Source organism: Lissotriton vulgaris, chromosome 3_1, assembly GCF_964263255.1.
Source record: "Lissotriton vulgaris chromosome 3_1, aLisVul1.2, whole genome shotgun sequence".
Classification (NCBI taxonomy): domain Eukaryota; kingdom Metazoa; phylum Chordata; class Amphibia; order Caudata; family Salamandridae; genus Lissotriton; species Lissotriton vulgaris.
The window spans coordinates 1,569,362,563-1,569,390,023 of record NC_141689.1 but is presented as its reverse complement, the minus strand read 5'-3'; the positions used below and the strand labels follow the sequence as shown (position 1 = coordinate 1,569,390,023).

At 45.1% G+C, this 27,461-nt stretch overlaps 1 protein-coding gene across 4 annotated transcripts in view; it reads right to left on the bottom strand.

Moving 5' to 3' along the window:
* Nucleotides 1–10,701: 10,701 nt before the first annotated feature.
* Nucleotides 10,702–27,461, bottom strand: part of SUSD1 (sushi domain containing 1) — a 767,543-nt gene continuing 750,783 nt past the window's right edge. For all 4 annotated transcript variants that reach the window (XM_086962059.1, XM_086962061.1, XM_086962060.1 and 1 more), the window contains one exon: nt 10,702–10,854. The gene's annotated coding sequence lies outside the window, so the exon portion shown is untranslated. The remainder of the gene's footprint in view (nt 10,855–27,461) is intronic.

Below are 27,461 nucleotides of genomic sequence, written 5' to 3'. Positions count from 1 at the left end.
CAGTGCTTAAAAAAGTGAACGGGCACACGTGTACCTAAGAATGCCTGCGTTCTCTCCCACGCACAGGGACGCTCACACATGCTCACTCTCCAATTGACTGCCCTGTTGTCAAGAGCCTGGCAACATCTTTTATGCAGCAAGGAGTATTTATTCTGCTGCGATAAATGCCAGCCGAAGTCAACATTGCTCCACCAGTGCCCGGCGCGCAGCAGCGGCAACAAGAACGAAGGTGACAAAAGAGCGAGAGAAAATGTCATAGTGATCGCGGCACACTCTCCCGATTGCACAGGGCCTCCAGCACAGCTCGACTTGCCTGCTGCCGCTACCACTGCCACCAACAGCCTCCCCCAGCAGCTCAGGGGGGCCTGTGGTTGTAGCTTTGTTTTACTACGGTTTGCGATTGTGCAGTTTGGCACAGGCGAGCCCTCGCCTCTCCTCACTGCTGCTCCTTGCTGTCCACGGTTTCCTCATGAGTCTGGCATTTCAACTTCTCACGGCGCACTCTCCCGATTGCAGAGGGCCTCCAGCACAGCTCGACCTGCTTTCTGCCACCACCACTGCCACTAACAGCCTCCTCTAGCGGCTCACGGGGGCCTGTGGCTGTAGCTTTGTTTAGCTGTGGTTTGCGATTGTGTGGTTTGGCACAGGCAGGCGAGCCCTCGCCTCTCCTATCTGCTGATCCTTGCTGTCCACGGATTCCCCATGGGTCCGGCATTTCAGCTTCACACATCATACAGACTTAAGTTAATTAATATGTATTCATAGGAAGGCCATATCCTAGCATGTAGTCTCAAAGACTCCTTAAATTTTAGTGATGACTGCATGGTATCTTCAGATGGGCCAATGGGCCTGAGAACTGGTTCTCAGTGGAGATAGCGGTAGAATCAGCACCCCAGATGATGCCAACCTCAAGTAAAAAGCTATGTTGGGTATCCTTCAAAGGGACTGTTTATCACCATGTCAATGCACAAATGTTTCTGTATCTTGTTAATAGTGATGCATTATATGTGGGCACTGTAGTGTGGCGCTAAAGCGTGCCTGAAGCTTGCACACATGCACGCACGCACTGACCTAAGCATGGGCGGAAAATCCGTTTCGCTCGCGGATTTTGCGGATTTTCGGTAAATTCGCAATCCGCGAGATTCGCGAATCTCCCGCAAAATCCGCAAATCCGCGAGCAGCGGATTTTGCTCGCACTGTTCGCGTGAGTTCGCGGCTTCCCAGTACACTTCGCGCCCCGCGAATAAGTGCAAAATTGCAGAAATACGATCTTAGCAAAACTGAAACTACTTACCAGGTTCAAAAGTTCAGGCTCATCATTAGTAGCCATTTCCTGTAGTGCTTCCTGAGGGGCCCCTCCAGAGTTCAGTTGCCAGTTGCAACTATTATGTGACCCTGCTCTGAACCTCAGAATAGTTACACATATGCCACAAAGGACCTGAATTACAGCTAAGGGAGACAAGCAGGAGCCAGGCTGGAAGTTCAAATCCATTAATCAGCCCCTAATTCATTATTGTCAGTTGGGGCAGGGCAGGTGTTGTAACTAATTTTGCAACAATGAAAGCACTTAGCAAGTGCAAAAGATCACTAATCAGGAAGCACTAAGGAAGCAGGTGCCAGCTAAAAAAATATTCTGTGACACATTAATCAGCCCCAAATTAATTCAGGTCACTTGAGGCAGGGAAGGTGTGCTTGCGTTGCCACAATAATGTACACTGACTGGACAACCAGAGGGTGCTGTGATGAAACAGAGGGTGGCATGGGTGGGCCAGAGGGTGGCATGAGTAGTCAGAGAGTGGCAGTGGTGACAGAGAGTGGCAGTGATGAAGAAGAGTGTCCCAAACAGGCTGGACACGTAGAAACAACAAGTTCGCGAAACTTGCGACCCGACAGGTAAGTTCGCAATTTGCGACATTGTACAAAACGCTCGCGAACTGGCAGAAACCCGCGCAAACACAAAAAAAAAAATCCGCAAATTCGCGAGAATTCGCGGATTTTGCGGATTGCGAGTTCGCAAATCCGCAAAATTCGCGAACGCGAGATTCGCAAAATTCGCCCATGCTTACACTGACCTCACTTTGGAGGTCGGGCGAATTATTAACAAGCATTGGCATAGCCAAAAGGTCTTGCATTCGGGACCTTATAAGTGTTTAGCCATGCAACAGTTGATGTTGTTGCACCAAGGATATTGTGCTGAATAACCAAACACTTATAAGGTCTCAAAGGTGAGACCTATTGGCTATGCCAATGCTTGTTCCCAAGCGGGAGTGGGATTGATTATGTTAAAGACTAATATTTTAACTTGCTTGTATATATACAAGGTGTACTGTCATTACTCCTTCCCTTTTCTATTGTCACATAGGAATGTCGGCCATGTTGGGAGGAATATTTTGTATATCAGCCAGGGAACAGGTCCGGCGGGACAGAGATATAACTTCGCAGGTACTGACTGTAGCAGGGTAGACGGACGATGAGGTAATAGCCAGTATTTAATCACAAACGTCATTTTCATTAATACCTCACTGAGGAGCATATTTACTAAAAAATGACGGAAAGCGGAGCAATGCTAAATTTGGCATCGCCGTGCTCTGACATTTTCAAAACTGCTGGGATATGCCATATTAATTACAATACAGTGTACCCCTGTGGTTTCCCTAGCGCTAACATTATCTGTCTAGTGCCAACGTAGGCATCCTTGCACCAGAGTGCAAGGGTGCCTTAATATTTAGCAAATAGTGGATCATGCCGCTTAAAGGTGAATAACGGTGTGTATTGCTGTGAATAGCTTAGGTTTGTCATGCGTTTCTCTTGCAAGGAGTTTAAAACTATATAAACACAAGTGGTAACTGTAATGTCATGCAGGGTGCACACTATGTCAGGGAGGTGACTGATGGGGGCACTGGGGCTATCACTTTAACCCTATTCAATAAGGACACGGACACTATGAATCTGTGCTCACTCGTCTTCCACGCCGTCGCCCAACTGGCGTACGTGCGTGCGTAGACGCTATTTATTAAACTATGGTCACGTGAGCGTGACGTGTTCAGCCGGTTACTCCACCGACTAGAACACCACATTCCTCCCCAACAAACATGAAAACAATCATTGAACAATGACACAGTCTCTCAGGATATCTGCCATAGTCTGTTACATGCAATCAGTTCTGCACAACAGGGCAGCAGCCAATATAGGTGTATAAGAACAGTCTTTTATTAGGTAGTCTCTCAAACGACTGGAGGGCACCGGATTCCGTCGCAGCCGGTATTGGGACATCCCTCAGCTCAGGGTCTCACCAACCATGGACTCAGCTTCGACGGAGACCTCTTCAGTCGCTTGGTCCGGACCCGTTTCACTGCTGTCGATGCATTCCCTCTCCACTCTGCAACTCCGGCTGGGCGTCTCATCAGGGGTTTCTGGATACTCAGTGGGAAAAGATATGTCCATAACGGCTGGCAATGTCTCTGACCCGGGACTCTGAACCTTCTGTTGCCACAGAGGGCGTCGCGTTGGCTTCACTAAGTTGGTATTTGTTAAATGAGATACATTGCGAGTTACAGTCTCCCTGCCTCTGGTAGCAATGACTCTGGTGCCTTTGACATTGACTACTGTCCAGGGGTCAGGCTCATAGGGCAGCCAGAATTTTCCACTGGTGACCCTGTTCTTCAGTAGTACCATGTCCCCTTGGGCGATCTGGGGCACTTGGGCCCGTCTCCGTTGACTGACTTGCGCATGTGATCTCTGACGTCGGGATTCAACCTGACATTCATCGGGAGATGCGGGCCGCCACCGCGGATGGTGAGGTATAGAATCCATGACCACACGCCCCATGAGCAGGTGTCCTGGAGTGACACCCGTGGTGGTGTGGGGTGTCTGCCGATAGTTCCTTAAGAATGTAAAGATGGCCAGTTCAATAGAGTGACCCTTGTTGTGTGCAATCCTGATTACCTTATTGAGACTCCGCATGAATCTTTCGGCTTCGCCATTTGCTAGCGGCCATCTTGTAGTGATGCGACGATGTCGGATACCTAGTGCATTTAGGTAGTTGGCTAGCTCCTGGCCTTGAAACGGAGGGCCGTTACCAGTCTTTAGTTCTTGTATTAGCCCATGCCCCGCTATAATTTTCTCCAACTTCGGAATTACTTCAGTAGCACTGGTTGTGGATATGATCTCCACCTCCGGATATTTGGAGTGATCGTCAATTACCACCATAGTGTGACGGCCATCGGGAAGACTGCCAAAATCAAGGCTGACGCACGCCCAGGGAGACTTGGGCCTGGGCTCCACCATGATCGGGGCTGGTCTAGGAAGTTCTCCGGTCACTTGACATGCTGCGCAGGACCGAACAGTGGCCTCGACTAGGTCGTCCATTAAAGGAAAGCACACCTTGGTCCGAAGGCGAGATTTCGTCTTGACCATACCTTGATGGCCTACATGAGCCAGTTGAACGACCTGATCCGTTAGAGAAAAGGGTATCACCAGCCGGTGTCCTCTTAGCAGGCATCCAGTTTTATCCTCGTTCAGCTCCTCTCGCATGTGGTACAAGTTGTCCATTATGCATTGCGCCCCAGGAGTCAGGATCTTCCATTCCTCTTTTGCTTTGTGCCAGTTTCCTCTTTGTACTGCCACTATGGCCCTTTGAAGGCAGTCATCCTTCCTGGTGGCTTCTGTGAGGTGTTCTATGGATATGGGCAACGGACAGGACCGGGCAGTGACGCACCTTACGTATTCTTCTGTGTCGGCCGCATCTTCCATCTCTTCCGGTGTGGCTGCTCGCGGGTGTCATGATAGTTAATCTGCAAGGTTGCGAGACCCGGGTTGGTATTCCACCCTGCAATTATAGTTTTGGAGCTGCAGCATCCACTTCTTGATGCGTGGCGGAGGCTTAGTGGAGGTTCCGGAGAATAAGGCAACCAACGGCTTGTGGTCAGTGGCAACGACAAAGGTTTTCCATATACATATAGGTGGAAATGCCGGCACCCCCAGTGTATTGCTATTGCCTCCTTCTCAATCTGGGAGTACCTCTGCTCCATTTCCGTAAGGGACCGGCTGGCGAAAGCCACTGGTGCCCAATCCTCTTCTGCTCACTGTCGCTGCATAAGCACCGCTTCTAGTCCGATGGGACCAGCATCTACAGCCACCAGTGTCAACTTCCTTGGGTCGAAGAATGCCAGGGTGGTGGCTTCTGAGAGAGCCTCCTTGATGTATCGAAATGCTTTGTCTTGTTCCGGGACCCATCTCCAAGGCATGGCCTCTTTAGTGAGCTCCCTCAGGAGTAGCGTCAAGTTGTCCAGGTCTCGCATGAACCTTCCACAGTAATTCACCATCCCGAGGAAACTTCGGACTTCCGTGATGGAGGTGGGAGGTGCAGCCTCTTTGATGTCCTTCACCTTTTCTGGATTAGGGTTCACCCCCTCAATGGAAAACGTGTAGCCAAAGAACTGTATTTTCCGCTTAAAAAATTCACACTTTTCCCGATGCAGGGTGAGTCCCGTGTCTCGTAGTCTCCGTAGTACTTGTGTCAGACGGCTGTTGTGCTCCGGTATGGTCCTCGCATGTATCATGATGTCATCACTGACATTAATCACCCCTGGGATATCTGCAATGAGATCCTGTATTACATTTTGAAAAACCTCAGCCGCACTGGAAATTCCAAAACTCAGGCGGGTGTATCTCCTGAGCCCTAGATGCGTTGAGAACGTGGTGATGTTGCGGGAGGATTCATCTAACACTAACTGGTGGTAGCCTGATCGCAAATCCAGTTTGGAGAACCAACAAGCACCCGCCATTTCACCTATGAGGTCATCAATGGTAGGAGTTATATGGCGTTCTCGCTTGATGGCGGCATTGGGGAGCCGCATGTCCACACAGATCCGCACCGCACCAGGTTGCTTGGGTTTTCGCGTGACCACGATTGGCGAAACCCATGGGGTTGGGCCTGTCACCTTCTCTATTATTCCCGCATTTTCGAGCTTCTTAAGCTCCTCTTCGACCAACGGTCGCAGGTGGAATGCTATCCTGCGGAGTCTCAGGGCTACAGGTTGGACTGTGTTGTCGATGTGAAGGTGCACCTCTTTTCCTCGGAATTTTCCAATGCCCTTGAATACCTCGGCGAATTCCATCAACAGCTGTTGGATTGATTCCTGATGGACTCCGAATGCGAAGGACACCACTCCTAGGTCTTCAGCCGCCCTGCATCCTAGCAGCATGCCCTGACCATCTTCTGACACAAACACATTGGCGGTGATGGACCGATCTCCGTGTGATATGGAGGTCTTAAATTTTCCTCTAATCTTTAAAGGGGTATCTTGTCCATATGCAAACACTGTGATGGCTGACAGAAGTAGCACTGGCGATGGATCTAGAGTTTGATGCAGGTCGGAAGCCATCAGATTGATGGTCGCTCCTGTGTCTACGACTGCCATGATGTCTTGGGTGCCTACCCGAATGCCACACTGAGGTAGACTTCTGGCCTTACGAGTGGTGGTGCCAATCATGTGCACCTTGTGCACTGTCTGCTCTTCCTCCTCATCATCATCCATGTCGCTTTGGCTCAGCTCCCCTTCTGGTACAGCGTTTACAACCTGGCGTGGTTTCCAGTACTTCTTCGCTCGACAGACTTTTTCGAAGTGATTGAAGCGTGCGCAGCCCGAACACCTTTTTCCTTTTGTGGGACATTCTGCCGCTGGATGTGGTATTCCCCCACAGTAGCCACACGACTTAGGTTGTCCCGTCTGAACTGTTCCAGATCCCATTTCGTCGGGGATTTGACGGTCACTTTGTTGACTGGTTCAGCCTTCACAGGCGCCTGGAGGGCAGCCTCCATGTGCGCAGCCCGGGCCTTCGATAGTTCCTTGGTGCGCCCCAAAGTTAGGATGTCCGCCAACGACTTGCCGGATTCTTCTAAGATCCGTTCCCGCAGCTTGGCAGAGGAGCAGCCTGGAATGATCTGGCCGCGGACCTCTTCTGTGATGTCAGCGAACCCACACGTGGACGCAAGGTTCTTTAGGCGAGCATGATAGGTGTCTAGCGACTCTTCAGGCAACTGTCTCGCCTGACTGAATATGAATCTCTCGTAGTCCTGGTTAGCCATGGGCTCCAAGTGCGCGTTCAGGGCATTGATTAACGTGTGGTGGTTCTTTGGGGTAGCTTCCACTAGGGTTTTTGCTATATGGTGGACATCCTTGCCTCCTAAGTGAAGGACCATGGCCCTTTTTTGATCCTTATGAACTTTGGTGGCTTCGAAGAATATTAGCAACCGATCCACCCAGTCCTTTCACTTGGGGGCTAGCGAAGACGGGGAGCCCTCGACCACGAACGGCTCAATGGGGGGTATTGGCCATGACGTGGACCGGGGCGCGTTACTGGATGGACAGGAAGTAGCGCTGTTCCTTTGGCCTGACCCAATACGCTGCTCCGTGGGCAAAACACCCTTCTGGTGGTGACCGTGGTAAGTTGGTGTGGCCAATGCTTGTTGGGAATATGATAGGCTGAATGTAGACGTGTGGGTGAAAGGGCAGATGTCTCTGTCCGTGACTCTTGTGTGTGTGGCGTTGTTGGCACCTTCTGTGCTTATCAAACCCCAGTGTCTGAGTTCATATAGGGGCTCCTTTCCTGCTGCTCACCCCTGTTTGTTGCCCTCGTGGAGCTGGATGGCCTGGTGCTGGGGTGGAGCTTGATAATGGTCCCCTGGCAGATCGAGGCACGGTTGGGGCTTGGCATGCTGTTATGTCCCCTCACCAACTGTGGATTAGGAGACCCAATGCGGTGGGGGTATTCACGGCACCCAGTGGATAGGGTCGCCCCTCCCCCACTCGCTCACAGCCACGTGGCGCCAGGCCTAATCCCGGCCGATGCAGTCCCTCGTTTGCGAGGGCCGACGCACCTCATCTGGGGCCTCGTACGCTGCCAATGCAGCCGCGGTAATGAGTCTGCCGCTCCGGAGTCAGCCGCACCTCAGGGGTCACGCTGGGCACGAGCGCCGCGAGCCAAAGGCAGAGCTCGCGGCCACCCCACAGCAGACGCGGCGACAGTACAGCGAGGGCACGCCCACCCTTGTCGCCAGCTGTAATGTCGTGCGGGGTGCACACTATGTCAGGGAGGTGACTGATGGGGGCACTGGGGCTATCACTTTAACCCTATTCAATAAGGACACGGACACCATGAATCTCTGCTCACTCGTCTTCCACGCCATCGCCCAACTGGCGTACGTGCGTGCGTAGACGCTATTTATTAAACTATGGTCACGTGAGCGTGACGTGTTCAGCCGGTTACTCCACCGACTAGAACACCACAGTAACAGGGCATGTTCTGTGAATTCAGCAAATGTAGGATTTGATGTCTTCTAACTGAATAACCAAGATTTTTTTTAGAATAATCACAAGCTTTCAAAGTACCAAAGACCTCATAATCAGAAATCATAAAAAAAACCTAAAAGGTAGTTAATATCCAAATGTGGAAAGGCCTGTATTTGGAAAGACATAAACCGTGGTGTTCCCGGCCTGCGTTCCTTAAAGGAGTTATTCTTGTCTTACAACAATAAACCGTCTGAGTTGAAGAAATAGGTTAAGAAAACAATAACAATACAATGTATAAAGCAGCAGGCCCCCCTGCACTTGCCAGAAATCTGACATTTGGGTGTTGTGAAACCCATCAAAGTGTGATAATTCAGAATTAAAAGCAACTCCACCTTCGATGTGGCTTTGCAAATTCCAAAGGTGTAAAATACAATACATCCCCGCTTTTATACTGCAACATATGTACATGCGGGCGCACACGTGCACACACCCACAGAAGTCATTCAGCGTTTTATGATGTTTTACATATACAAATGTGTGATTTCTCTAAACATGCTGTAGTTGATTGTCTTCTGTCTGTTTCAATAGCGTAAGTTTGGCACTTGCTTGAATTTTTAGCTGTAGTTTCAACACTGAAGGCCATCCTTTATCCTTTAAATATTTTTTGTTAAACTGAAAAAAGGGGTCAACCCTCATGATTGTGGGGAAAACTCTATATGGCTGGATTACCTTTGACAGAGCTCAGACTGCAGTTATACAACGAAACAAAAATTGGCAGAGAGGTGATTGATTTTGCTAATGCTTATTTGAAATATGGGGATTAATAATGAGCTCTATATTCAGCCACCTATTTGTCCTCATATCATTTTTTAACAGAAGCACACCTGCTTTAAAATGTAAGAAAAATATCTAACCATGTGGTTTGAAGTGGCAGGCTGGCTGTCATATAAAATTGCTTCACATTTTGTTCTGTGTCAATGGTAAGTGGCAATAACTTCCTAATATTCAAACTTTACTGTACATGGTTTTCAAAACCAGAAGACTTAATTAAGGACCACATTCTGGATTTCAGCATAGCCTTAGAGGCCCATGAGCATAATTCATCTTCTGGTGAATGTGAGTACCTTGGAACTCTGTATGGTTCTATTATATTGTCATTTAACATTAACGTCAGTATGTGGCTCTCTGAATATGTAATTTCTTCATAAATTCTAAGGGACCTTCAAAACATAGGTGCAATTTTAGATCTTGGCGAATGGGTTCCTCCGTCGCAACAGTGATTGATATCCCATCCGCTGAAATATAAATCCCATGGGATTTAAATTTCGGCAGTCAGGATATTCGTCACCATTGGGACGGATTAACCTGTCTGCCGTGATCTAAATCAGACTCATAGTTCGAAGATGTCACTAAACCTTGAACGTGATCCCAGTCATCCCATGTTCAAGTCTAATAGCTTCTACTGAAAGGCTTTGACGCATAGGCATATATTTTGCCCAAATATTCATTCAACATTTGTGGATGTATCAAGGAAGATATTCTAGGTCATGTAGTAAATCTGCACATATCGTAGCTTCCTAGAACTTTTTCATAGCATCAATCAGTTGCGTACTCATGCTAGTGTAGAAACTGCGTAAGTGTTTGCCCGTGGACATGGCCTTTCCAGTATGATTTTCGCCATAATCAGTCCATGTTAGCGTGGAGTTAAAATGAAGGCCAGAAGAACAATAGGATTTAACGTTTTCCAGTAGAAGACCAGCCAAGCACTTAGGGCCCAATTCACAAAGGTAAAGTAAGACGAAAGTCTATATTTACGGCTTTCGGTATTCACTAAGGGCATTTATGAGTAGTAAAGTTAGACTTTGGTCTCAGTTAAACTTAAGTTTTAGTCTTAAGTGTAACTCATACCAAAACTGAGACAAAAGTCTAACTTTATTACTCGTAAATGCCCTTTGTAAATACCGAAAGCCATAAAATTATACTTTAATCTCAGTTTACCTTTGTGAATCGGCCCCTTAGATTATAATTCTTCTTTGAAAATACCATGCACTTACTCTTTGTCACATTGATAAATTACCTAAAATCTGACATACAACTTTCAAATGTATTACATTTTCTTTGCAAACCTATGTAAGACGTTTCCAATAAAACGATTTCAGGATCATAAAAATAGGCAGGCAAATTCCCGCCTATGCATTGATAGTTAATAGTGGAGAGAGGCAAGGAGGCATGGGTGGGGCACACAGCCGCTTTATGGAGGAGCTCTTTCGCTGCCAAACTCTAAGTGGACCCCCTAAAATTCCCTTCTTTCACCACTCTCTCATTCTGTAGCTTTCAAAATGACTTGTGTTTAGGATGAGATCAGGTTTGCCAAACAGCGCCTATAAGAAAACGGGAAAGTAAATCATCGTTTTTATATTCTCATTTTATTTTAAATTTGAAAAAACAGAAAAATAAAAACTGTACAAATCTGCCATTCATTGCGAACTTTCCGTCAAAATGCTGCTTTGGGGAAATTTCAGTCCAGGACTGTCTGTTTTCTGTCTTCTATATGAATTACCTGTGTGAATAACGGATAGAAATCATTAAACATTGGTAAATCGAAACATGTGTTAATGGCGTTAATTCTCACAACCCCTTTATCATACCTGTTTCATATTTAGGAATATGTTTTGAGCTTTATGTCACTACCGAAAAGACAACACTACTTGAGAATACGTACGAGTTCTTACTGCTTTGTGGCATATTCCAAATTTTAAATCAGGGATTTGTACTCACAGCTAGGGAAAAATCTCGCCGTAATCAAAATTAAAAATCATGGAAATATGATTCATGATTATGGGCTTTGTGTAAGAGCAGCCTTGAATTATTGCACCAAAGAAAATTTGCATAAGAGTATTACAATAATCGTATTGATCAGACAGTCTCATCAACAACGTGCACTATGCAGTGTTTATTTGATGGTGAATATAAAACATGGACCACAAAGGCAAAATCTAAATTCTAAGACTATTATTTAGTTTGGAAAATAAATCACAAGTAGGTTATTATGCTCCAGGCCATGTGTACGTGTGGGGGTCTGCATTTTCTGAATGATATATAGTGACTGAGTGAGACTTTGCTGCTTGGACAGGGGGTGAGGTAAAGGAATGGGAACAAAGCAAGGAAAGAAGAAAGGAAAGAGTCAGGAAATAAAGTTAAAGCAAAGGGAAAATGGGGAAACGAAACAGGGAAACAGCTGAGAATGGAGAGAATAATTAGGAGGAATGAGGGGAGAAAATGTGACCAATGACATAAAGGGAAAGAGAACATTCTAGAAAGAGAAGAAGGGCACAGACCTAGGGGGTCATTAGAGGTGGGACGGGTAGGAGCACTGTTACACATTGGAGGGGCCTCGTTTACAATATTTTGGCGCACAACAGCGCAGCAAGCCTTCCTGCTGCGCTGCCTTGCGTCAAAATAAAAGGACAGGAATGCACACCCTCCTGCACAAAAACAATCCTTAAAGTCATTTTCCACTTTCTATGTGTGCTGCAGAATGCAAAATCTGGGTATCATCATAAAGGTTCTAACTCCTTAGTCCTATTGGGCGAGAGTTAGTAGCCTCAGGCAGATGCTAAGAAGATGGTGGGTAATCAGAGATTCAGTGGTACCTCATAAAGAAAAACACCAACCCTCTGTGAGACACATGGGGCAAGCATTACTGCTACAAAGCGGTTGCCAAGAATGATTGGTATCAATGCAATACACTACTCCCTATGGCAATTGCTGGGATACGGTCCATGAGGATGGCATAATCGACCCTTTCAAAGGTGGCTTAGAGATCCAACAAAACCATCGCAATATTGTGTCCTTTACTTAAATCCAATCTGGGGCCATCCAAGATTCAAACCAGGACTGACTCCATTCCATGAGCTGGATGAAAATCAGCCTGCTTCTCATTCAACCAATTATGGCACTGCACACTTTCCACATACTTTTCTAATACCTTTCCCACATACCTCCACAATGAATTTGGTCCAAAACTTAGAAAATTGTAAGGTTCATTACTGTGTTTTTTCACAATGAAATTATGAAGTGAAACCACAAATTAGGCATTGTTTTATTGTGTTGCAATATCGAAAGCTTCTCATAGCAATATATTTATTTTGCTACTACGTTGCCTTTTTACATCATGACATTCGTAATTATTCTATAAAAATTTAATAAAATAAAGAATTTTAAAAATAGATGATTTTGCAATATTTGAATGAATACTGGATTTTTTTCATATGCTTGTTTTAATTTCACCTGGTTATATTTATTAATAAATTATATTTTTTATATTGTTGTTAATTTTACTTTAAACAAACACAGGGCAGAGAACTCCGCACAGAAAAAGAAAAGCGAGGCCCTTCATTTAATGGGCGGCGCCACTAGTGTGACGTCTCCACAGTCGTAAAATTAAACTTGCAGTTTGTAAATAACAAAAAGAATCTTTCTTACATAAAGGTGTAAGTTTACCTTTGTGAATCAGGCCATTTGTGAGCAAAAGAGATGTATATCGAAAATAAACCTGTGTGCCAGGTTTAATGTAATCAGTGAGTATGGTGTGCGCTGGACAAAGCAAACTCTGCAATGATTTGGGAGCTTTTTATTCTACATAGGCTAAAAGGACATGTATGGCACTCGCAACTGAAAATGAAACAAAAAAGTCTTACTACAGGAAGGAATCAACAAAGACATAATGAATCCTGCAGTTCGCCTGCACAAAGCACTCTTTTGGTCTCAAAGGAATTCTTGGGAAGGGGCATCAACGAGAATATTGTCGAGAGGCACCTGCTTGTTTCTGAGAACTGCCGGTACTCTCCAATCAAAAATATAAATTTTTTCCTGAGACGTGCAGGTACTCTCCCTCTCAAAATAAAAAACTGCCAGTACTCAGTACCAGACTGCACTGGCCCATTACAGCACTGGTTTTAAAGTTCTTCAGAGAGCTGAAAGGAAATGTGTTGGAGTGCTTGTGGTATCCTGCATTCCTGTCATCGACACCCTAGTTCCATTTTGCCTCGAACGCCAGCCTTCCAAGGCTCCAAAGTGGAGGAACCGTTAAAACCCGGGCCGGGGAAGGAGCAGCTGGACCCGATGAGGGCCAGTGACAAATGCCACCCAGAAGAGGAAGACCCCCCCACCGCCGCGGAAGCCCGCGAAAAAGGCATTGTCCCAAGGTAGCCGACGGCCTACCAATCAGGGTGGTTAAGCGCCAAGCGGCTGGGGGGTTAAAAAGGGACGCAAGGTCCAGATGTAAAATTCCCCCCCACCCCCAGCAAGAAGAAAAGGAATCCCACCCACCCACACCAAAGGAAGCGGGCGTCGGAGCCTCAAGTCAGAGGTGAAGCGGAAGAAAGCCAGGAAAGATACACAAAAGAGAGAGAAATTACTAGAGGTAGATGGAAGGCTCACACAGTGTCCTTGGGATGCTTCACAGCAGGGGCACTGAAGGATTTAATAACGCCATACAGCCACAGACAGAGTAGATGTGATGCTCTCACAGGGCCCTTGGGATGCTTCACGGCTGGGGTACTGAGCGAAGTAAATAACAGCCCACAGCCACAGGCAGAGTAGATGAGATGCTCACACAGGGTCCTTGGGATGCCGCACGGCAAGGGCCCTGAGGAGCAGGGGAGTGGCAAAGCAGGGGTCCAAAGCAAGCAGAACAGCGTTTGCAGCCTGCAACCGCGGACACAGAAGACCAACAACAGGGGCCCCTCGCAATACTGTCTGGGAGCAAACAACGACAAATAATGTACAAGGACACTGAAGGTCTACAATAGCATGGATGTTTATGAATGACCAAATAAAATTGCGAAATGTACAACAATGTTATGTTTGAATAAATTGCGACCTTTTAAGGCACCAAAAGCACGTTGTCAGTGGAATAATTGAAGGTGTAAAGGACGCGGGATGTGGGCAGGGGGGAGGAAGACTCGCCCCTGGGAGGGTTTTTCCTCCGTTATTGTCTGTAGCGCTTTGAAGCAGCAGTAAAGCTGTACAAGAACAGTACAGCCCTCTTCTCAAGCAAATACGTTGTTTATTGGTTCAGGATCCTGTTAGCGATGGGTGTTATTGCTAATAAAAGTAATAGGAGTTTATTTATTGATCTTTGAAGAATTAAAGGCTAAGTATACCCTGCCAGAATTGCAGCTTGCTAGTGCATTTATTTCAGCAAAAACATTTAACTTTGGCTTGTCCTTTTTACACTTAGTACTGAAATGCAGCTGGAAGCAGAGAAAAACCCAAGGACGACGAGGTCGCCAAAATAAAATGTGGGAGGAGTTTAAATATGAAAAACGGCCATCCTGTGAGGCAGTTCATCAAATAAGGCATTTCATGCAAAATACGCACACTTGTGATTGCCACTGTTTTGAGCCCAAGGTCATTCATGCCCTCGGGTTACCAGAAGAAATGCCAAGTCGCTGTGGCACAGGTTTTCAACCTGCATAGTGACTTATCTATTCATATCAAGCATTTTTTGGGGGGAAATTTGAACAATATTTGTACATCTGCTCTTCAACATCCTGATGTAAACTCTTCAATATAGTTTTAAATGATGCACTGAAATAAATTATAAGTGGAAAAAAGAACCATTATTTGAATTCCTCAAAATTCAGCCTTCAGTCAAATTCACAAGGGTTCAGATTAAATATCCTGAATATGGTGAATCAGACCTAGGCCCTCTACGTACTAGCTGGGCCTTGGTTGAGGCCATCAATGCAGGGGACACCTGCTGTCCAGTTCAAGGGGCAACAAGCAAACTATTGCTATTCTCATTCTTGGAAGTATGCTACTCTCTCAAGAGGTAGTAGGTGAGTGGTGTCTTTGAAGGTTGTCACTTCCCCCCTCACTGTTCATGTTTCCATGTCTCAATATATCGGTCCAAGGCAGCACCATGAGGACCCACTAAAAAGATGTAAAAATAAAAAGAAATGCACACAGATTCTGTCTGATTGGACCCACACATAAAGAGGTACTCTTCTAGGATCTTAAGTTCATCTGCCCACCACTGCTTACATATGCAGGAGCCAATCTAAGCCTTTATGTATATTTTTTCTACTAGCAAGTGGGCAGGCAATTGCTTCCAAGTAATTTTCAAACAAGTAGGTTGTTAGCTTCAAACTAGGTCATGGCTTTTTTGAGAAAATGCCCCTTTTTTTAGATGTTACACCTATGTCTTTGTTTAATGGTATTGCTAGTTTTAAGACTCTATGCACTGGGGCACTGCCTTTTAAAACATAGAAATTGGGTAATCCCCGATTGGCTTATTTAACGTTATTATAAGATCATAGTATATGGTGCAGAAAATGCAGCTATAGCATAGAAAGTTAAAATGTCACCAGTGGCCTGCAGCACTTATTGTGCCAAAAACTAGGGTGGCAAAGGAAAGCATGGCTTCAAGCCTATCATTGTAACCTGAATTGCTACCTGTTAAATTAACCATTTTTAGCACCTAACCCCCTCCCACTTTTTAGTAAGTCATCCCTATGTTAACTTGTAGCCCACAAGATGGGGTACGCAAGTATTTAAAAGTGGGACATGTCGAAAATTATTGGTAATATATATCCATCTACAGTAACAAGGTGCTAAAATCTATTTTCACTTTAAGAGGCCTAGCTGACCTAAAGAAGACACATTTGCAAGGAAATAGGTCTCATATTACTGAAAGTTTGAGCTATTGTCTTTGAAAATAAATAATAATGCAACTGCAAAAGCTCAGACTTTAAGTAATGTCAGGTCTATTACATTGCAAATCCTTGTTTTAAACAGGCATTAGAGTGAGACAGTACACAATGATCCAATGGTAATTACTAGTGAAGGCAAATGGCATATAGAACATTCGGTACTATACACTGCAATTATATACATTGATTCAGAAGGCCCTTGGCTGCATTCAGCATATGACTATCACAATTCAGTCCCTTTAGTGAGAAGTAATACCTTACATCTTAGCTAAACAGCTGTTTAAACAGAATGTTCCTGACTTAAAAACAGGGATGCATGAATGTTGGCAGAGAGGCAGCATCCTGAATCTAGGTCTTATCAATGTCACTTCATTGTTTAACTCAAAGAAAAAAAAACTCAACTATAACCAATTTCCTAGCCCACGCTGCAACAACATTCTGTCAGCTAAACAAGCTGAGGAAGACGGGATGCAACTACTGCAAATTTATAAAAATAAAGGATTCACTAAAGTGTACTATCTTTATCTATACTACTATTATAAAGAGAGAACTGTGTCCTTTGAGCCAGGTAAACTCAAAAAGTACACCACCAATCACAACACCCAATACAACGTTGGAAAGGGGAGGTCCAGGAGATGGACATAGGCTATACATTTGGGCAACATATACATCACAAAGTGAAAACATTATTCGGGGTAAAGTAGTTCCTTGTACTACATAAGGACACAGAACCTAAATGACAACTCCAAAAGTCAAAGGCAACCTGAAATGACACAGTTTCCGGCCTGTATTCTAACATTTCAACATCTGGCCACTGCGTGTAAAGATACAAGAAAGTGGGATATAAAGGTGACTGCTATTAAAGCCTTTACATTCAAAGAAACACCAACCTCAACGATGCATTATTATAATAATGCCCCACCTTGCACCCAGTCACTGATCAAAACAAGCAAATACCTCTCACACAAGGTATTTCAGTTTTCTTGTAATGCAATCCTAGTATTTCGATTAGTAAGTGGGGACTTTATGGTATTAAATGTTATTAGGGAACACAGTGTAGCTGAAATGTGGCACTTCTATTAAAACAGTCAATGAGAACCGGCCAGCAGTTACCATAAATATACATAGAATTTATTGCATATACCATATTACTTTCATTTCTTGCGAAGTCAGGCTTTAGCTACTGAGGGATATATTGTAGGTTTCATTTGATTATTTTTAACTGCACTTCCCCTGATAGTGCAGTGCATGATACAGCATGTAGAAGCGGTATGAAAGGTCATACAATAGAGTACGTTGAACTACATATTGAACTTTCATGCACTATCCCTGCAGGCATCCAAACATTTTGGATCAAGTACAAAACCTGTGTAGGCAACTTTCTAGCACTATTCGGTTAAGTACAGTTGTCCCCTCACTATTAAGCGGAATACACCTTAACATATAGACAGACCACTTCAGACAAACAGTTAATGTTACTCTGGTTGCAACAGAGCAGCTGATAGCGCACATAAATGGCTCTGTCACGCTGAATTAAGCTACTGCAAAGTGCATATAGTTGCTAACCTCATTCAAAGACATCGGTAATCTAGTGCACATTGTGACAAACTATACTTACAGCTACTGTCCAGGACTTTATGTTAATCTCAAAAAGAGAATCCTGGAGGCTCAACATGCTGCTTCTGGCAGCCAGGGTGGTGGCAGCATCAGGGGGCCCTGATTGGTGTTGTAGGAATGCCTTGTCACACAATGGCTTCTGCTCACGGGCATCAGAAGCAGAGCTTTAGCCTCCGGTGTCGCTGCTTCATTACCATGCAGTAGCAGAGTGACACACAAGTAAAGTAAAAACGCTGCTGAATGCAGATGAGGTCCCAAGTCCCTATTTTATTGCAAACGTTTTATTTTCTATTTATTTATGTATTTTTTAAGCAATCACGGTACCCGCGCTTTAGCTTAAGATAGTTAATTCTCAAGCGCGGGTACCGCAATTGTGAATAAAATAATGAAATAGAAAAAAAGGCATGCAGTTGCCTTTTTTCTACTTATTGGCTACAATGGCAGCTCCCGCGCTTTAGTTTTAAGCATCTTAAGGTAAAGCGCGGGTGCTGCGATTGTTTCAAAAGTAAAGAAATCGAAAAAAAAGACGTGCGGGCACATTTTTTTTCTATTCATTTTAATTTTAAAGCAATCGCGGCACGCACTCTTTAGCTTAAGATATTGAAAGCTAAAGCACGGGTGCCGCCATTGGTACCAAAGTAAAGAAATAGAAAACAAGTGGTGGCCGCACACTTTTTTTTCTACTTATTTACTTCTGTTACAATGGCCACATCTGCGCTTTAGTTTTCAATATCTTAAGTTAAAGCGTGGGTGCCGCGATTGCTTCAAAAGTAAAGACATAGAAAAAAAAGGGGCACATTTATTTTTCTATTTACTTACTTTTGAAGCAATTGTGGCACCCTCACTTTAGTTTATGATGTTTACAGCTAAAGCAGGCCGTACCGCCATTGTAGGAAAAGTAAAGAAATAGGGGGAAAAAAAGGGAGAGGCTGAGTTTGGTGAGCCACAAATAAGAAAAAAAGGCACGGCCGCCATTATTACAGATGAGGTGTGGTTAAAAAAAAAAGTATTGGGGGAGAGCGAGTGGTTTAAGAAAATAGTGCTCACAGGCTGTATTCAACACATGTAATAGGGGCTGTCATCATGGGAGTTTACAACAGTAGAAAAGGAGGTACTAAGGAGGGACTACTAAGACTATTGACGAATCAAAAGCCATCATTTACAAAGGACACTAACAGGAGGCAATTGAAAAGATGGGCAGAAAATTGGCGGAGCTTCAAGTCCATACCTGAATACAGCATTTCTCAAAGAGGCAGCGCAAAGGCTGCCTAGGCGAAACCTAAAAAGTACTAATGAAATCACTAATACGGTATCTCTCCAATGATACCAATGAAAAAAAGAATTAAACCACTATTTTACTAGTTATTAAAATCCAATTCAATGGTGGAGCCAGATTTTTCATAAATATTAAGGAAAAGTACCTTTTAGGAAGTTACCCTTTAAGAGCTTGAGCTGTCAGAAGGCTAATTAGGATTAGCCACTGCCAACTCATAGTCTGTGCTCAGTACGAGAAGCGATTTGAAAGTGGTGTGGAATTCCTCCCAGGAGCACATAGTAGGCTGACCTGAATGGGCAGATGTGTCTCCTCTGATCACATCAGAAAATGCAGAGTGGAGGCTGTGGGGATTCTGTTGACACCACAGCGTCAAATCCTGCCAGACAGGCCTGTCGAACCACATGTTACTCTTTGGTGGACTGAAAAGGAGATAACAGGATATCAGGACAGTTATTGTGTATAATGTGTATGATTGCTGAAAGACACTGCTTTTGTCCTATCAACTGTCTGTCTGCCTCTGGGTGTGTTGTGGGTACAGTGCCTGCTTCAAACTGGGTTTTAGAGGTAAATGTGACCAGTGGCTTCTAGTGACTTTTGAAAGTGGTGGGGTGTAAAAGTCATCTTCGACTCTCACCTAGTGAGCAAAGCGAGTGCCACCAACTGACACAAGGGGGTTTCAGTCTAGAGGACACTATCTTTGAATTCACTAGACAGGCAAAGGTTTGCAGGTGGGCTTTACTTTTGCATGATCCCAAAACATAACTCTGAAGGGATGGCAATATAAATTGTAATTATTATATTAAAGAAATTAAGTAAATGTTGGATAACATTTAGTTTTTTGTCATAATTTACCCAATTACTACTTGTACATTACAGTGTCCTTTCACTTGCACATTCATTGCATAACAGCTTAGCACTGTGCGCCTGCACAGTAATGCTGCCTCAGGTGTCTTGCTTGTCTGCAGTGACACCTCAAAGAAGCATTTGAACAGGGTCTCCAACCTTTTCTATAGTAAGAGCTACTTTTGTTCAATGGAAATTATCCTGAGCTACTAGTAATGTTTGGGTTGTAATAGTGAACAAATCAGACACAATTACATTAGTGGCCACTCAATTTAGATTGTCAGTAATGTTCACCTCAGTGCATCAAGCAGGGTTGCTAGCAATAATCTAAAGAAAAACAAAAAACAGAAGCTTTATCAATTCCTAATGCCTCTACGTGACAATACATAAGAGCCATAGCTGCAATGCTGGTGACACCAAGGTAATTATATGAGTAATAAGTCTACGGAATGCCACACATTTTATCACATCTATCAGTTTTATAAACAGTCTGCAAATTCAACCATTTTTCTTCAAAGATCAGCTTCTTAAAAAAATTCTGGAAATATAAACATTTTGTTCTTGACCACACGATTTTCTATTTTTTTACACATCTATTAATTAATATAACAACAAAAAACTCATTTATTAGGCTTGGGTGCAGTTAGGAGAGTTACTTACAGTTAGCTGGAGAGCTACTTGCTTGAGAAGCCTGCATTAGAAGAACGGCAAGCAAAGCCTGCACACATGCTCGGAACCGCGCACACACACACACATACACACACACATTGCTAAGAAACTTCTACATTTTGTATTGTATAAGGAGCGTTGTAGCTCAACCAAACCACCACTGGTCCTTCTAATTGTGAAATACCACAGCACATTATGACAGCTTTCCTTGTATGCACATTTCTAGCAGCAATCCTTGTCCACATTTTTCCCTGAACCCTTTCTGAGACATGCCTCTTTCATATGACCTATTTAATTGTGAACTTCCACATTTGATTATTCCTAAGATAATGAATATATGAGATATGTGGAAACAATAAGGAGACAGCAATGATACGCAAAGTGATCAAAAAATGCCATTTGATCTCTCTTGCATTGTTTGTATTATGCTATGGAGGGGTAACAACAGTATTTAAAGAAATAACGTCTGTAATAAGTACATCATTTTGAAGACAGTTCTATTGGATAAAATGAACAAACACCCGTCAACTAGGACACAATTGCTTTTATTTACAGATATTTGATTTTGCAGTTTTTATATAGTGCAACCCGACCCTAAGGTACTGGAGTGTTTTACACGAGCACCAGTTGCATTACATAAGGACACATTCACTATGTTTGACTATTTTTTTGGTACATGGAGATTAAATGATTTGCAAAGTATGTTGAGCTAACGCTGAGACTTGAACCTAGTTACCCCACTCCAGAGTCAGTAGCTCTGGCTATGACGCCACATCCTCCAATTGTTGTACAGATTTGTCTCCTGCAGAACATGAGGCTTCAGAAAAGGCACTTTATCTCAGTGCAGTCGCTCTTTCTCCTGGAATGCTGCCTCCTGTTGGAACTCCCTGCCCCTCACATTGCGTAGCGAACCAGACCTACTAACGTTTCGCAAACTTTTGAAAACCTTCCTCTTTCACTAAATTGCACAGTCTGATTGTTGTTTCCGCTCACCCGTCCTAAGCGCTACGAGGCCTCAGGGTAGAAGTGCGCTCTATAAGGATTAGTTACTTACCTGTAATCCTAGTTCTCTTCCAGGGGTATACTCATCAAAGTCATAAGCACTGAATAGTCCCGCCCTCGTGCGGGACCCCGGAGCAATAGCCAATAATATGCATATATCTACATATATATATATATACATACATATAAATACACATATAATAACTATATATATATAGATAATATGCATTATACATATGCAGCCTAAAATAACCATACTAGGCTCAAAAGACTGCCCCCAAATGCCTGAAACAAATCTTTACATTTGTTAAATAAAGACATATAAATTACATTATATGAAAATTCAAAGAAGAAAGCACTGCCTTTGTTGTCTTTGAAACACACAACCTTTATTTTCAAAGGTAAAACAGGCAGGACTATAGAGGCAGCTTTAGCCTAGATAGGCTGCATTGTAACAATAGGAAAAAAACTGGCGCCGTGCCTTTAAGACCTCTATGAGCCTCCAGGCTCCCGTCATGCACCACAGGTGACAGTTAGGTCAGTTCTTTTTGGACGGCGTATAACAGTGTAATCACAGCATGGGTAATGCGTAAAATAACCAGTTCTGGTATTCGTCTGGGGAGGAGGGTGGGTGTGCTTATGACTTTGATGAGTATACCCCTGGAAGAGAACTAGGATTACAGGTAAGTAACTAATCCTTCTCTTCCAGGGGATACTCATCAATAGTCATAAGCACTGAATAGAGTAGCAAGCCCATCCCATACCCTGCGGACGAACACCAGACCCTCTAGACAGCACACTATTATGTGAATTACCCAAACAAATTTCTCAGTGATGCCTGACCAACTTGGGCATCAGCCTGAGCATCAGAATCAAGGCAGTAATGGCGGACAAATGTGTGAACCAACCGCCACGTAGCTGCCTTACAAATTTAATGCACAGGAACATTTTTAAGCATTGCTATAGTAGCAGCCTTCCCTCTAGTGGAATGAGCTCTAGGTCTACCCGGGAGCTGCTTTCGTGCCAACTGATAACATAACAAAATGCATGACACAATCCATCTAGAAATGGACCTCTTAGTAGCAGGAAAACCCGTATTTAGAGGACCGTAGTTCACAAACAGATGATCAGTTTTTCTGACACTCTTAGTTTTATCAAGGTAAAACTTCAAAACTCTTTTTAAATCCAAAGAGTGCAGAGCTCTTTCTGCTGAAGAGCTCGGAGTAGCAAAAAACGTAGTTAGTGTCACTGATTGATTTATGTGAAAATCCGAGATTACTTTAGGGAGAAATCTCGGATGAGTCCGAAGTACCACTCTATTCGCATGGAAAACGAGATAGGGTTCTGTTGCACAAAACGCCTGAATCTCGCTCACCCTGCGCGCAGAAGTGATAGCTACAAGGAAAGACACCTTCCACGACAGATGTTGAAGAGAAGCTTTATGCATAGGTTCGAATGGGGGACCCATCAATTTAGACAAAACCACATTAAGCTCCCAAGGAGGTGAGGGGGCCCTCACGGGAGGATACACCTTCCTGAGACCCTCCAGGAAATCCTTCACAACTGGCATTTGAAAGAAAGAAACCTGAGTAGGGGACTTTCGATATGCTGTTATTGCTGCCAGATGGACCTTAATAGATGAATACTGCAAACCTGCTTTGGCCAAAGAAAGTAAGTATGGCAACAGTACCTGTTCCTGACCTCGAATAGGGTCATGACCTTCAGCCGCACACCACGTGAAAAATCGCTTCCACTTTAAAGCATATGTCTTTCTTGTAGAAGCTCTCCTTGCCTCCTTTAAGATGTACATACAGTCCTGAGAGAGACCTAGGTGACCATACTGGACGAACTCAGGTACCATACTGCTAGCTTCAGGGACGGCAGGTTGGGGTGGAACACCCTGCCGTTCTCTCTCGTCAGCAGATCTGGAAAGCAAGGAAGTCTCTTGTGCGGTATTTTGGAGAGATGCAGGAGATCGGGGTACCACCATTGGCGAGGCCAATCCGGAGCTACCAGAATCATGTCTGTCTTGGATTTGTACAGTTTCTTGATCACCAAGGGAATGAGTGGAATCGGTGGAAAAGCGTAGAGTAATGTCTCTGACCAGTCTATCCACAGAGCATTCCCCTTGGATCCTCGTTGTGGGTACCTGGATGCGAAGACGGGGCATTTTGCGTTTTCGGCGTCTGCAAAGAGATCGATTTCTGGTAACCCCCAGGTTTGAAAGACGTCTCTTATTACTTCGTCTTTTAAGACCCAGTCGTGCGCTTCTGTGAAGTGTCTGCTTAGTTCGTCTGCTTGGATGTTGAGGACACCGGGCAGATGGACAGCTGAAATTTTCATACCCCGAGCCAGAAGCCACTTCCAGATTGCTTGCGCTTCCAGCGACAGAGGTCTGGATCTCGTTCTGCCCTGCTTGTTCAGATAGTACATCGTTGTTGTATTGTCCGTCTGAACAAGCAGAGAGGATGTCTTGAGCACAGGAAAGAAAGCCTTGAGAGCTAGATGGACAGCTCTGAGCTCCAACATGTTGATGTGATACAACTTTTCTTTCTCCGACCACACTCCTTGAACTTGAAGTGACTCTAGATGAGCACCCCAACCCTGCAGGGACGCATCTGTCACCAGGGATCGTTTGGGCATGTCCTCCTGAAAAGGTACTCCCGCAACCAGATGATTCAGCTGCATCCACCATTGAATGGAGATTCGCACCGACAGAGGCAGTGACAGTTTGTCTTCCCATCGGTTTGAAAACTGGGACCACTGATCCTCCAGCGACTGTTGCAGAGGTCTCATGTGTAGCCTGGCGTTTGGAACAAGGAAAATGCAAGACGCCATGGATCCTAGCAGAGACGAGATCTGTCTGGCCGTTGGTCGAAGAGTCTTTAACATTGTTTGGCACTTGAGGAGAATGGATGATAGTCTCTCCTCCGAAGGATACGCTTTTGCGTCCTTTGAATCCAGAAGTGCGCCCAGATAGTGGATCCTCTGTGTGGGATTGAGGATAGACTTCTTGAAGTTCACGTGCAGACCTAGTCTTCGCAGCTGATGAATACAGAACGTGAGATGTTGTTGAAGTAGAACTGGAGAGGCACTCTTTAGCAGCCAATCATCCAGATAGGGATAGACGAAAATATGCCTCTTTCTTAGGAAAGCCGCTACGACTGACATGCACTTTGAAAAGGTGCGAGGAGCTGACTTTAGCCCGAAGGGCAAGACTGCAAACTGGTAATGATTGGTTTGTATGCAGAACCTTAGAAACTTTCGATGTTTTGGGGCAATGGGGATGTGAAAATACGCATCTTGAAGATCTATGGAGCACATCCAGTCCTTTTGATGCAGAAGTGGAATTATTTGATGTAACGCCAGCATTCTGAACTTCTCTCGCCGAATGAACTGATTGAGGGGCCTGAGATCTAGTATGGGCCTGAACTCCCTGCTTGGACCTTTCTTTTGAACTAGAAAGTAACAGGAGTAAATTCCTTTTCGACGTTGTGTCCTTGGGACCTCCTCGATGGCTTTCTTTAGGAGTAACACCGACACTTCCTTTTTCAAAAGGTGAAGACGATGGAATACAGTCTTTTGAGGAAGAATTGAAGGTGGGGGAAACTTGAACCTGATTGCATATCCATTTTGCACAATATTCAGCACCCATGCATCGTTTGTGATGTTTTTCCACTCCTCCAGGTAAAAACGCACACTTCCCCCCACCGGAGTGGTCAACGGGCTCAGGGGAAGCAAACACTCACTGCTTTTGTTGTTGCTGCTTGTTTCCAGGAGCAGACTGTCTGGAAATACCGCCTCTTCCTCTACCAGGACGACGCTGGGAGATCTTCTTGATTTTGTTGTGAAGACCATTGAGGGGTTTGAACCCTCTGCTGGCCCTGTCTCCGATCATAAGGACGGTATTTTTTCTTAAAATTGTCCTTTCTCTTTTCGAGACCTACAGCTCTCACAGTATCCAGCTCTGTCTTCATTTTTGACATTTCGTCGTCAGCATGAGACCCAAAGAGCGTTTTCCCATTAAAAGGCAGGTTCAAAATGCGGTGCTGGGCTTCAGGTTTAAGTCCCGTAAGTCTTAGCCAAGCTGAACGCCTCGCGCAAAGACCATGAGCATAGCCATGCGTGGATAGATCGGAAGCATCCGCAGCTGCGCTAATCACCTGATTAGACACTAGCCCACCTTCATGAAGGATTTCCAGGAAGTCATTCTTGTCTTCTTTAGGAAGTTTTTCAGCGAACCGGGATAAGGAATCCCAAAGAGAGCGGTCATAGTGACCCAACAAAGCGGAGGCGCTGGCAACCTTCATGTAGGAAGCAGAAGTGGCACACATTTTCTTTCCTACCGAATCCATAGTCTTGATGTCCTTGTCTGGGGGAACAGAAGAGGACGTCGATCCGTTCTGATTTTTACATGCCGCTGAGACGATGACCGAATCAGGTTGCGGCTCTGCTCTTAAAAATAACGGGTCAATGTCCGGAGCCCTGTACTTCTTTGCGATCCATGAGGGAACCGCTCCCAAAGAAGCTGGTGTCAAGAACTTATGTTCGGCAGGCTCCAAGAGACCTGGAACCAGAGGAAGTAAAGGTCTCGATGATAATCTTTGATGTAATGTTTCGAAGATAACCGTAGTCTTCGCAGTAGAGACAGGCATCTCTATATTAAGTTTTGCTGCTCCACGGCAAAGAACCTCATTAAATGTGATTACGTCATCAATCGGCGATATCCTGCTTGGAGGAGTCGATGATAACGTTGGTGAGTAATATCTCTTCGAATTCGTAGATTTTGTCGAGGATCTCGTATCACGTCTCTTGGATGATCGGTGATGTGAAGACCTCAGAGAAGGTGAAGTCCGCCTTCTCACAGATGGAGACTTCCTCTGCGGAGTACGCTGCCGCCTTCCAGGAGACTGGATCACTCGTAAAAGAGGTGACCTTGATCTTGACGCGGGTCTATCCGACACCGGCGACCTGGACCTAGACTTTGGAAGGTTGATTCTCCTTATCTTCCAGTCTCTGAGTTCTCCCAACCATCGTGGAGAGATGTTAGCCCCTGTAGGTGATGGCGCTCTTGAAGGCTCTGGAGAGATTTGTACTATCTTCAGCCCAGGGGATGAAGATGAACTCCCAGAAACAGCCACAGAAACCTGAGATCGGTCTTTTGAAACCGTTCTAGGCCGTTTAGCTGCAGGAGACATGGAGCGTGGTCTCCTCGACGTCGATCTTTCCAAAGGTGATCTTCTCGAAGGTGTCCTCCTCGGCGGCGACCTCCTCGGCGGCGTCCTCCTCGACGGCGTCCTCCTCGGCGGTGTCCTTCTCGGCGGCGAACTCCTCGGCATCGACTTTCTCGACGGCGGTCTCCTCGACGTCGAGTGTCTCTAAGGTGATGGAGTCAAGCGCCTCGACGACGACGCTTTTCTCGGCGTCGTGTGCCTCGACGCCATCTGACCTGGGCTCTTCGACGCCGAAACCTCCAATGCCCGGTTCGACGTCGATGTCATAGCGCCTCTCGACGGCGGCCTTGACTGGTCTTTCGAGCCTCTCGACGGTGAACGTCGACGTCGGTGAGACGACGTCGAGTCCCGTCCTCTCGTAGTCGTAGGGGAGCCAGACTTGGATCGCCTACGCTCATGGCGTCTCTCACCTCTCATCGACGGCGAATCCTTCTTCGACGGAAGACGGAAGACATGACGCTGATTTCGACGATTTCGAACATACCGGAACTCTAGAAGAAGATCTGTCCCTCGAAGTCGAAGGGGAACGATGTTTTCTCATCTGCCCTCTTTCCTTATGTTCTTTCCGCTGAGAAGAAGGTTTCCTGGAGTGAAGTTCTTCTCTTCCACTCACGGTTTCACCTCTGTCATGCAGGAACTGAAGCCTGCTCTTCTCCCTCTCTCTTAAAGTTCTGTTTGACAACTTGCTGCAATGGTAGCAAAGTTCTGGCTTGTGTGTAGATGGAAGACAAGCCACACAGACCGAATGAGGCTCTGATTTGGACATTTTTTTCCACAGGCCAGGCACTTAATAAATAAGGCAGGCATT